The sequence below is a fragment of the Oncorhynchus masou genome, unplaced genomic scaffold (genome assembly GCF_036934945.1).
Source record: "Oncorhynchus masou masou isolate Uvic2021 unplaced genomic scaffold, UVic_Omas_1.1 unplaced_scaffold_912, whole genome shotgun sequence".
Lineage (NCBI taxonomy): Eukaryota > Metazoa > Chordata > Actinopteri > Salmoniformes > Salmonidae > Oncorhynchus > Oncorhynchus masou.
Window position 1 is genome coordinate 27996 of NW_027015596.1, and position 11741 is coordinate 39736.

The window sequence follows — 11741 nt, forward strand, 5'->3', positions numbered from 1 at the left end:
TTAGATGGGAGGAGATATCGTCTCCTTGTTGTACAGTGATGTTAGATGGGAGGAGATATCGTCTCCTTGTTGTACAGTGATGTTAGATAGGAGGTATCGTCTCCTTGTTGTACAGTGATGTAGTCTGGGTCAGTTATCTCCTAGGAGGATGACGACGGCGGTAGTCTGGGTCAGATATCTCCTAGGAGGATGACGACGGCGGTAGTCTGGGTCAGATATCTCCTAGGAGGATGACGACTGCGGTAGTCTGGGTCAGATATCTCCTAGGAGGATGACGACGGCGGTAGTCTGGGTCAGATATCTCCTAGGAGGATGACGACGGCGGTGGTCTGGGTCAGATATCTCCTAGGAGGATGACGACGGCGGTGGTCTGGGTCAGATATCTCCTAGGAGGATGACGACGGCGGTGGTCTGGGTCAGATATCTCCTAGGAGGATGACGACGGCGGTGGTCTGGGTCAGATATCTCCTAGGAGGATGACGACGGCGGTGGTCTGGGTCAGATATCTCCTAGGAGGATGACGACGGCGGTGGTCTGGGTCAGATATCTCCTAGGAGGATGACGACGGCGGTGGTCTGGGTCAGATATCTCCTAGGAGGATGACGGCGGTAGTCTGGGTCAGATATCTCCTAGGAGGATGACGACGGTAGTCTGGGTCAGATATCTCCTAGGAGGATGACGACGGCGGTGGTCTGGGTCAGATATCTCCTAGGAGGATGACGACGGCGGTGGTCTGGGTCAGATATCTCCTAGGAGGATGACGACGGCGGTGGTCTGGGTCAGATATCTCCTAGGAGGATGACGACGGCGGTGGTCTGGGTCAGATATCTCCTAGGAGGATGACGACGGCGGTGGTCTGGGTCAGATATCTCCTAGGAGGATGACGACGGCGGTAGTCTGGGTCAGATATCTCCTAGGAGGATGACGACGGCGGTAGTCTGGGTCAGATATCTCCTAGGAGGATGACGACGGCGGTGGTCTGGGTCAGATATCTCCTAGGAGGATGACGACGGCGGTGGTCTGGGTCAGATATCTCCTAGGAGGATGACGACGGCGGTGGTCTGGGTCAGATATCTCCTAGGAGGATGACGACGGCGGTGGTCTGGGTCAGATATCTCCTAGGAGGATGACGACGGCGGTGGTCTGGGTCAGATATCTCCTAGGAGGATGACGACGGCGGTGGTCTGGGTCAGATATCTCCTAGGAGGATGACGACGGCGGTGGTCTGGGTCAGATATCTCCTAGGAGGATGACTTATTTTGTTTCGGATATCTCCTTGTCGGTGGTCTGGGTCAGATATCTCCTAGGAGGATGACGACGGCGGTGGTCTGGGTCAGATATCTCCTAGGAGGGATGACGTGACGGTAGTCTGGGTCAGATATCTCCTAGGAGGATGACGACGGCGGTGGTCTGGGTCAGATATCTCCTAGGAGGATGACACGGCGGTGGTCTGGGTCAGATATCTCCTAGGAGGATGACGACGGCGGTGGTCTGGGTCAGATATCTCCTAGGAGGATGACGACGGCGGTGGTCTGGGTCAGATATCTCCTAGGAGGATGACGATACGACGCGGTAGTCTGGGTCAGATATCTCCTAGGAGGATGACGACGGCGGTAGTCTGGGTCAGATATCTCCTAGGAGGATGTTACGGCGGTAGTCTGGGTCAGATATCTCCTAGGAGGATGACGACGGTGGTCTGGGTCAGATATCTCCTAGGAGGATGACGACGGCGGTAGTCTGGGTCAGATATCTCCTAGGAGGATGACGACGGCGGTAGTCTGGGTCAGATATCTCCTAGGAGGATGACGACGGTAGTAATCTGGGTCAGATATCTCCTAGGAGGATGACGGCGGTAGTAATCTGGGTCTGATCTATTAACCTTATTTTGTTTCTTTATTTTTTCACCCACTTTCCTTCATCTCCTTGTCCACAACTATCGGTCTGTCTATCCCCCCCCATCTCTCTCTCTCTCTGTGTCCTAACCTCCTTCCTATCCAGGTATGGAGTGACCCCAGAGAACATCATCCTGTACGGTCAGAGCATCCACGATACCCACGGTGGATCTGGGGTAGGCTAGTGTGTATCGCCGTCATCCTGCACTCACCTCTTATGTCCGGCCTGCAGTGGCCTTCCCTGGTAGGCAAGACCTAGACGCCTTCCCCAGGTGGGTTATTATGGGGTGAGATAGTGGGTAGGCCGTAGTAGATGGAGTCTATGGACAGAGGGGATGGGATGTTGGATGTGTTAGTAGTGTTTTCCTGGCCTGTTGTCTTTGACTGAATGACAGTTGATATACAGGGTGCTGAGGGAATGTTGCACTATTGCAAAGTGGCTGTTCCACTGATGTCAGAAGGTGAATTCACCAATTTGTTATCTCTGGATCCTGCAGGGTGCTGATGGGAATGTAATGTGGCAAAGCCCTGATTTGGATTTTGGGTAGGTAGTGTTATCTCTCTCCTGCAGGGTGCTGAGGGAATGTTAAGGTGCAGCGGTAGGTAGGTAGTGTTATCTCTCTCCTGCAGGGTGCTGAGGGAATGTTAAGGTGCAGCGCTAGGTAGGTAGGTAGGTAGTGTTATCTCTCTCCTGCAGGGTGCTGAGGGAATGTTAAGGTGCAGCGGTAGGTAGGTAGTGTTATCTCTCTCCTGCAGGGTGCTGAGGGAATGTTAAGGTGCAGCTGTAGGTAGGTAGGTAGGTAGGTAGGTAGTGTTATCTCTCTCCTGCAGGGTGCTGAGGGAATGTTAAGGTGCAGCGGTAGGTACGTAGGTAGGTAGTAACTTGCCATGCCAGCTAGCTATGAAAGGTTGGCGGCTGGGCTCACAGACCTAGTGAAAAATAGGGCTCCCAGGTCTCGGTCTCTGGCTGGCCTCTATCAGATGCCTGTATTATCCATAGTGTTTGTATTGTGTCCCCTAGTCATATTCCATGAGCAGCTACTTCCTGTGCTGCTTTATTGTAAAGGGTCGGAAAACTAGAAAATAAGTCTTGGAAATCCGATGGAGAACAAGCTATTAGGATGAGAAATACTGTACATTTGGTGCAGGTGGGAGGAACAGATAGCATCAAACTGTTATCAACCCTCAGCCCGGACACCTGTGGAACAATGGCATCAAACTGTTATCAGCCATAAGATCTGTGGGACAGCGGGCAGAAGAGGAGGAGGGGGTGGAGAGCGAGCAGAAGTTGAATCTGCAAGTGGCTCTCCTAAGCTGGTACTGCTGTAGAGGACAGCTATAGAGGCCTACAGGTAACTGCCAAAATAATGGACTCATCATCCCCTTACAGGGTCTTTGTTATGGTGTGCCATTATCCTGGCATGGTTTAGGACCTCTCATCATCCCCTTAACACTTGAGTAAATGAGGTTTCTGTGTTCTCTGTTATGGTGTGGAGTGCATTATCCTGGCATGGTTTAGGACCTCTCATCCCCTTATAGAGTCTCTGTTATGGTGTGCAGTGCATTATCCTGGCATGGTTTAGGACCTCTCATCCCCTTATAGAGTCTCTGTTATGGTGTGCAGTGCATTATCCTGGCATGGTTTAGGACCTCTCATCATCCCCTTATAGGGTCTCTGTTATGGTGTGCAGTGCATTATCCTGGCATGGTTTAGGACCTCTCATCATCCCCTTATAGGGTCTCTGTTATGGTGTGCAGTGCATTATCCTGGCATGGTTTAGGACCTCTCATCATCCCCTTATAGGGTCTCTGTTATGGTGTGCAGTGCATTATCCTGGCATGGTTTAGGACCTCTCATCCCCTTATAGGGTCTCTGTTATGGTGTGCAGTGCATTATCCTGGCATGGTTTAGGACCTCTCATCATCCCCTTATAGGGTCTCTGTTATGGTGTGCAGTGCATTATCCTGGCATGGTTTAGGACCTCTCATCATCCCCTTAGGGTCTCTGTTAGGGTCTCTGTTATGGTGTGCAGTGCATTATCCTGGCATATAGGGTTTAGGATCCCTCTCATCATCCCCTTATAGGGTCTCTGTTATGGTGTGAGTGCATTATCCTGGCATGGTTTAAGACCTCATCATCCCCTTATAGGGTCTCTGTTATGGTGTGCAGTGCATTATCCTGGCATGGTTTAAGACCTCTCATCCCCTTATAGGGTCTCTGTTATGGTGTGCAGTGCATTATCCTGGCATGGTTTAAGACCTCTCATCATCCCCTTATAGGGTCTCTGTTATGGTGTGCAGTGCATTATCCTGGCATGGTTTAGGACCTCTCATCCCCTTATAGGGTCTCTGTTATGGTGTGCAGTGCATTATCCTGGCATGGTTTAGGACCTCTCATCCCCTTAGAGGGTCTCTGTTAGAGTGACTTGCAAAAGTATTCATCCCCCTTGGCATTTTTCCTATTTTGTTGCATTACAACCTGTATGAAAGCTTCGTGGAATCTGTGTGGGTAGCTGGACAAGTAGGATGACTGACAGTGAAGGTGAACAGATGATCACGTGTCAGGTAACAGAGGAATGGATGAGACTGAGGCAGGAACTCCTTTAACCATAAAGTGGTATATTTACTGAGTAGTTTGTCTGCTGCATCACAAAGGAAACAGAATAACATGTATCCAATCAAACTCATAATCACAAAGATCAAGTCATAACAATCATTCATTATTAACATAATTAGGGAATTCAACAATCCAGTTAATTTTATTTTATTTTTTTATTTTTTATATAACCTTTTTTAACCTTTATTTAACTAGGCAAGTCAGTTAAGAACAAATTCTTATTTTCAATGACGGCCTAGGAACAGTGGGTTAACTGCCTGTTCAGATTTGTACCGACAGATTTGTACCTTGTCAGCTCTAGGGGGTTTGAACTCAATAGGAATCATCCTTGAGTCATTTATGCTCGTCACTATTTATCATAATCATGAGAAGAAGAATACAAACAGTGATTGGTTATTCAATCTATAATCCCCATTAGTTTGATATCAGAATCGATCATTTCAGCAAACAATGATGTTTCATATTTCACCCTTTCAAGTGTCATGTGTACATGTAATTTCATTACATATTAACCATATATCGATGGCATAATTGGCCTGTGATGATCCGTAGGGCCGTGATCATTGACCATTCACATTACACAATAGGTTTGAAGCGTGCGCTCCAAGCCGCACCCGCGTTAATAACTATAAACAATAACTGATGGCCCACTCTCCTGATCGCAACAGATAGTTCAGATGAAAGGTAGAGTCTGTGGACTTAACGTGGATTCATAGACGCACAGAACTTCTGGATTAGACGGAGTTAAGGAAGAGAAAGCAGCGAGATCGGGCGATGGCCATTTCCTCCTTTTATGGAGTTGAGATCTGTGGGATATTTCCACCTGACCTAATTAAAGCACTCCTGGCCCAGCTGAGCAAGTGGCCTTGAATTAAAAGATTCTTCCACCAACTCCATGGGCCTTTTCTACACTGTAATTGAAATTGAGTTCTATTTGGATTTCATGTAATGGACATACACAAAATCGTCCAAATTGATGTAGTGAAATGAAAAAATAAGATGTTTCAAAGAAATTCTAAACTGTAAAAGTGGTGCGTGCATATGTATTCACCTCCTTTTCTCTGAAGCCCCCTGATGCAACCAATTACCTTCATAAGTGGCATGAAATAGATTGCACACAGGTGGACTTTAAGTGTCACATGATCTCAGTGTATATATATATACACCTGTTCTGAAAGGCCCCTAAGTCTGCAACACCACCAAGCAAGCGGCACCACCAAGCAAGCGGCACCATGAAGACCAAGGAGCTCTCCAAACAGGTCAGGGACAAAGTTCAGGGTTGGGTTATAAAAACATATCCGAAACTTTGAACATCCACGAAGCACCATTTAAATCCATTATTAAAAAATGGAAATAACGGGCCTCCCGGGTGGCGCAGTGGTTAAGGGCGCTATACTGCAGCGCCAGCTGTGCCACCAGAGACTCTGGGTTCGCGCCCAGGCTCTGTCGTAACCGGCCGCAACCGGGAGGTCGGTGGGGCGACGCACAATTGGCCTAGCGTCGCCCGGGTTAGGGAGGGTTTGGCCGGTAAGGAAATCCTTGTCTCATCGCGCACCAGCGACTCCTGTGGCGGGCCGGGCGCAGTGCGCGCTAACCAAGGTTGCCAGGTGCACGGTGTTTCCTCCGACACATTGGTGCGGCTGGCTTCCGGGTTGGATGCGCGCTGTTAAAGTTAAAGATGCAGTGCGGCTTGGTTGGGTTGTGTATCGGAGGATGCATGACTTTCAACATTCGTCTCTCCTGAGCCCGTACGGGAGTTGTAGCGATTAGACAAGATAGTAGCTACTAAAACAACTGGATACCATGAAATTGGGGAGAAAAGTGGTAAAAAATTTTAACAAAAATGGAAAAAATAACAACAAACCTGCCAAGGGGGTCACCCAACCAAACTCTCAGACCAGGCAAGGAGGGCATTAATCAGAGAGGCAACAAAGAGACCAAAGATAACCCTGAAGGAGCTGCAAAGCTCCACAGCAGTATCTGTCCATAGGACCACTTTAAGCCATATACTCCACAGAGCTGGGCTTTTTTGCTTTTTTTTTTTACCTTTATTTTGCTAGGCAGGTCAGTTAAGAACAAATTCTTATTTTCAATGACAGACAAGGAACAGTGGGTTAACTGCCTGTTCAGGGGCAGAACAACAGATTTGTCAGCTCGGGGATTTGAACTTGCAACCTTTCGGTTACTAGTCCAACGCTCTAACCACTAGGCTACCCTGCCACCCCAACTTTACAGAAGAGTGGCCAGAAAAAAATAAGCAAACACTTTTGGTGTTCGCCAAAAGGCATGTGGGAGACTCCCCAAACATAAGGCACTCTGGTCAGATGAGACTAAAATTGAGCTTTTTGGCCACCCAACACCTCTCATCACCCCCCCCCGAGAATACCATCCCCACAGTGAAGCATGTTGGTGGCAGCATCATGCTGTGGAGATGTCTTTCATTGTCAGGGACTGGGAAATTGGTCAGAATTGAAGGAATGATGGATGGCGCTAAATACAAGGAAATCCTTGAAGGAAACCCATTTCAGTCTTCCAGAGATTTGAGACTGGGACTGAGGTTCACCTTCCAGCAGGACAATTACCCGGAGCATACTACTGAAGCAACACTCGAGTGGTTTAAGTGGAAGCATTTAAATTGAGAATCTGTGGTATGACTTAAAGATTGCGGAACCCATCCAACTTGAAGGAGCTGGAACAGTTTTGCCTTGAAGAATGTGTGAAAATCCCAGTGGCTAGATGTGCCAAGCTTATAGAGACACATACCCCAAGAGACTTGCAGCTGTAATTACTGCAAAAGGTGGCTCTACAAAGTATTGACTTTGGAGTGGTGAATAATTATGCACGCTCAAGTTTTCATTGTTTTGTGTGTCTTATTTCTTGTTTCACAATATAAAATATTTAGCATCTTCAAAATGGTAGGCATGTTGTGTAAATCAAATGATACAAACTCCTGAAAATCTATTTTAATTCCAGGTTGTAAAGCAACAAAATAGGAAAAATGCCAAAGGGGGATGAAAACGTTCACAAGCCACTGTATGGTGTGGGCTGCAATATCCTGGCATGGTTTAGGTCCTCTACCCCCTTTAAAGGGACAGGTAAATGCCAATATATGCATGACTGTGAGTGTGCTTTTGTTGTTAGTCTCTGAACCCTTTGAGATTATAGTCTTATTCCACCTGGAATGTGAGGATCCTGCTTTAAAGCTACAATGCAGACATCACATAGTTTCTGGGTAACAATTAAGTAAGTACCTTGCTGTGATTATTGACAATTTGAATTGAAAACAATAGCATAGCAAAGAACAATTTCTGAAGCAAGAATTCTGCAGGCACAGTCAGTGTGTTTAAGGGAGGGGAAAAGTACCTGTAATTGGGGAAAGAGGTTTGGAAGTCTCTCTTATTGGTATTTAAACAAATGTACCGCCTGGTGATGTCACCAGTCAGGTCAGAACTCCAGCTCTTACACTAAAAGGGCATTGTCCGCAATGTTACTATCATTCCAACCTCATTTTGTGTGTGTGTGTGTGTGTGTATACATGCATACATTAATACCAAAAAGTATGTGGACAGCTGCTCGTCAAACATCTCATTCTAAAATCATGGGTATTAATATGGAGTTGGTCTCCCTGTTCTGCTCTAACACCACTCTTCTAGGAAGGCTGTTCACTAGATATTGGAACATTGCTGCAGGGACATGCTTCCATTCAGACACGAGCACTAGTGAGGTCAGGCACTGATGTTGGGCGATTAGGCCTGGCTCGCAGTCATGCTGAAACAGGAAAGGGCCTTCCCAAACTTTTGCCACAAAGCTGGAAGCACAGAATCTTCTAGAATGTCATTGTATGCTGTAGTGTTAAGATTTCCCGTCACTGGAACTAAGGGCCTAGCCCGAACCATGAAAAACAGTCCCAGACCAATATTTATCCTCCACCAAACATTACAGTTTGCACTATGTATTCAGGCTTGTAACATTCTCCTGGCATCCGCCAAACCCGGATTTGTCCATCAGACTGCCAGATGGTGAAGTGTGATTCACTGGCAGCTTCAATAAATAGTACCCGCAAACACCAGTCTCAACGTCAACGTTGAAGAAACAACTCTGGAATGCTGGCCTTCTAGTCAGAGTTGTAAAGAAAAAGCCATATCTCAGACTGGCCAATAAAAAGAAAAGATTAAGATGGGCAAACAAACGCTGGACAGAGTTTTGGCTTTTTCTTTGCAACTCTGCCTAGAAGGCCAGCATCCTAGAGTCGCCTCTTTACTGTTGACGTTGAGACTGGTGTTTTGCAGGTACTATTTAATGAAGCTTCCAGTTGAGGACTTGAGGCGTCTGTTTCTCAAACTAGACACTAATGTACCGCTTGCTCAGTTGTGCACCTGGTCCTCCAACTCCTCTTTCTATTCTGGTTAGAGCCAGTTTGCACTGTTTTGTGAAGGGGGTAGTTCACAGCGTTGTACGAGATGTTCAGTTTCTTGGAAATTTCTTGCATGGAATAGCCTTCATTTCTCAGAACACGAATAGACTGACGAGTTTCAGAAGAAAGTGCTTTGTCTATACTGTATTTCTGATCAGTTTGCCATTATATCTCTATATATATCATATGTGTATATATCATATGTAGTGCACATAAGGTGGGCACACCCCCTCTGTATAATGTGTAGTTAATGGTTTGGCAGCGTGCTGTGTGGAGTCGGTTTCTCCACCCCTGCTGTTACTGCACCGCTACAAGACAGATGGATACAACTACTAATGCCCCCAAGGAGGTCCATTTGTCTTAATGTGTTTGTCTTCCCCACTCTCTCCCTTTTCTCTCTCCCTTTTCTCTCTCCCTTTCTCTCTCTCCCTTTCCTCCCTTTCCTCCCTTTCTCTCTCTCTCTATCTTTCTCTCTCTCCCTTTCCTCCCTTTCTCTCTCTCCCTTTCCTCCCTTTCTCTCTCTCCCTTTCTCTCTCTCTCCCTTTCTCTCTCTCCCTTTCCTCCCTTTCTCTCTCTCCCTTTCCTCCCTTTCTCTCTCTCCCTTTCTCTCTCTCCCTTTCTCTCTCTCCCTTTCCTCCCTTTCTCTCTCTCCCTTTCCTCCCTTTCTCTCTCTCCCTTTCCTCCCTTTCTCTCTCTCCCTTTCCTCTATTTCTCTCTCTCCCTTTCCTCCCTTCTCTCCTTTCCTCTATTTTTCCTCTCTCCCTTTCCTCCCTCTCTCTCCCTTTCCTCCTATTCCCTTTCCTCCCTTCTTCCTTTTCCTATTTCTCTCCCTGTTCCTCTATTTCTCTCCTTTCCTCTATTTCTCTCCCTTTCTCTATTTCTCTCCCTGTTCTCTCTCTCTCTCTCTCTGTTCTCTCTCTGTTCTCTATTTCTCTCCTGTTCTCCCTCTCTCTCTCCCTTCTCTCTCCTCTTCTCTCCCTGTTCTTCTTCTCCCTGTTCTGTCTTTCTCTCTGCTGCGCGGGCTCTGGCTTTGTTAAAGCATTGATAAAATGTAAGCCCTTCTCTCTCCCCAGCATCGACAAGGTGTCCAAGGTGGCGTCGCCGGTGCTGGTGATCCACGGCACGGAGGATGAGGTGATCGACTTCTCGCACGGCCTGGCAATGTACGAGCGCTGCCCGCGTGCCGTGGAGCCCCTGTGGGTGGAGGGCGCCGGGCACAACGACATCGAGCTCTACGCCCAGTACTTGGAGCGACTCAAGCAGTTCATCTCCATCGAGCTGCCCACATCCTGATCTCCCTTGGCCTCCTCCACTAAAACCTAGAGGGGGGCTGCGTATCAAGTCTAAAATGGCTTCCTTTTTTCTTTCCTTGATCTGTGCAGAGAGAAGTGGATTGGTGGAAATTTGATACCTGAAATCCACCATGTTGGTTTGTATTGTTTATCGGTGCAGATGTTGGAAAGGAGGGGAGGAAGTGTTGAGATGCTTCCCCCAGGGCTTAACCAGGTTGAGCTGAGCCAGGCCAAGGCATCCCGGCGCTCATATGTGGACAGGTCCCAGGTCTCTTTGCCAAGGAGCTAGGGCCCGCTCAGTATTTGCACTTGCTCTTCTTGCTCTCCCTCTCTGCCAGTGGGGATGTGATAACTTCCCTCTGCGATCTTGTTCTCCCTATTTCATCTGTTTCGCTCTCTTTTATGCTCATGATTGATTGACTTTGTATTCTTTTCTACCTGATGAAGAACAATCTGTTTTGCACCTCAGATACATGATTGATGTTCTTGCTTGTTTGTGTTTGTTAAATATTGTTTTGTCTTTTTTTCCCATTCAGGGTGAATTGAAACGAATGCACTTTTATTGTGCAGATATTTTCAGGTAATCATACTGTATGTTCTGATGTATGTTTTTATCTTATTGACATTCCATGTTTCACTACACAGAATCTCATTCCCATCTTGTTTTCAAGGCCAGATCAGCCCCTAGCCAGTGTGTGACCGTGTGAGAGATGCATGTGGTTGAAAAACATCATTACCCAGCTCACCCCTGGGTGTCTCACCTCCTGTAACAATGCTGTTGTTAACTGGAGGTCATGATGTTAGCCAGTACTGTCTCTAGACACAGGGCCAGGTGTTTTTCCTCAACTGGGGTTTTCCAGTGAGGGACACCACCTGACCCTAATGATGACACTTGACCACTGTCTCTAAACACACCTATCAAGCCAGTAAAAACATCAGCCCCTAGCCAGTACTGTCTCTAGACACACCTGATCAGCCCCTAGCCAGTACTGTCTCTAGACACACCTGATCAACCCCTAGCCAGTACTGTCTCTACACACACCTGATCAGCCCCTAGCCAGTACTGTCTCTACACACACCTGATCAGCCCCTAGCCAGTACTGTCTCTAGACACACCTGATCAGCCCCTAGCCAGTACTGTCTCTAGACACACCTGATCAGCCCCTAGCCAGTACTGTCTCTACACACACCTGATCAGCCCCTAGCCAGTACTGTCTCTAGACACACCTGATCAGCCCCTAGCCAGTACTGTCTCTAGACACACCTGATCAACCCCTAGCCAGTACTGTCTCTAGACACACCTGATCAGCCCCTAGCCAGTACTGTCTCTAGACACACCTGATCAGCCCCTAGCCAGTACTGTCTCTACACACACCTGATCTCTAGACACACCTGATCAACCCCTAGCCTAGCCAGTACTGTCTCTAGACACACATCACCCAGCCAGTACTGTCTCACACCCTGATCAACCCCTAGCCAGTACTGTCTCTACACCTGATCACCTAGCCAGTACTGTCTCTACACAC

The 11741-nt window shown here is 47.5% G+C and overlaps 1 pseudogene; it reads left to right on the forward strand.

The window, feature by feature from the left end:
- The window catches only part of LOC135538121 (alpha/beta hydrolase domain-containing protein 17C-like), a 37771-nt pseudogene extending 26886 nt beyond the window's left edge, over positions 1 to 10885 (forward strand).
- Positions 10886 to 11741: the final 856 nt, after the last annotated feature.